Below are 1,025 nucleotides of genomic sequence, written 5' to 3'. Positions count from 1 at the left end.
CAACAGAAAGTTCCCAAATGATGCTGTTAAAAAGTTTGCATACCCTGACGACTTTCCTGAAAACATCACACAAGCTGATACAGAAGGGTTTAAATGGTAGCTAAAGGTAACCATCCTAACCAACCATCCTGTGGCTGAAGCAGGCGCCAAACATCAGCTGTGACATGATCCCCTAGCTGCTCCCTGAGGCGCCTCCAGTCATGTAGCTGCTAGACCAGTACAGTCCAGATGAGGAGAAAGGCACAATAGAAACCATCATCACTATGGCTACAAAGCATAAAAGCATGTTTTACATTAAGTTTATGGTGAATTTTGAACTAGAAAAAGCTCAAGTTTGCATCAGGACCAGGTTGGTATCCATTGTTCATCTTCTATGTCTCACTTCACACCTACTAAACCTTGGTACTTTATGTTTCTTTTGTATTATTTATTTCTCTCTCATTTTCTTCATTCATCAACTCTTCAGTCTTCTTTCCTATTTCCTGATGACACAGCAAGTACACTCCTACCTGTCTTCCTGATCACATTAGTTGAAGTTATCCAGCCATTTGAGAATGCCTCCTGACCACCCAAAGACTGTTTCAGCTGCTCCTTAAAAGTCATGCAACATTCTTTATCAGCTTCCATCAGTTTGTTCTCTTCTCTGCCTTTGCCCTCTTTTTCCTTTATCTTCTTCATCACCACCAGAGTCATCCTACACACCACCATCTTATGCTTTCTGGAAATGCGTTCACTTACAACTACATTGCAGTTACTGGTCTCCTTCAGGTTACACCGTCTACAGAAAATATATTACGTGTGCTAGCTAAAAATATTTTAAATTACAAAAAAAAACACCTCAGGACCTCAATGAGACTCAACAAAACCAGAATGAAGTTTGCAGATTGCTGTTGAGCTGTGCTAGACCTCACTGCCGGACTCAGATGGAAGAGAAAAACCGAGGGAAGAAGCAGCTTCTTTTGTCTTCTTCTTCACAGCTTCTGATGGAGCTCTGTGATCTGAGCTCAGTCCTGAGTTCAGCAGTC

Source organism: Oryzias melastigma, unplaced genomic scaffold (assembly GCF_002922805.2).
Source record: "Oryzias melastigma strain HK-1 unplaced genomic scaffold, ASM292280v2 sc00326, whole genome shotgun sequence".
In the NCBI taxonomy this organism is placed as follows: Eukaryota; Metazoa; Chordata; class Actinopteri; order Beloniformes; family Adrianichthyidae; genus Oryzias; species Oryzias melastigma.
The sequence above is the reverse complement of the archived record's forward strand: the minus strand, read 5'-3'. Positions refer to the sequence as shown.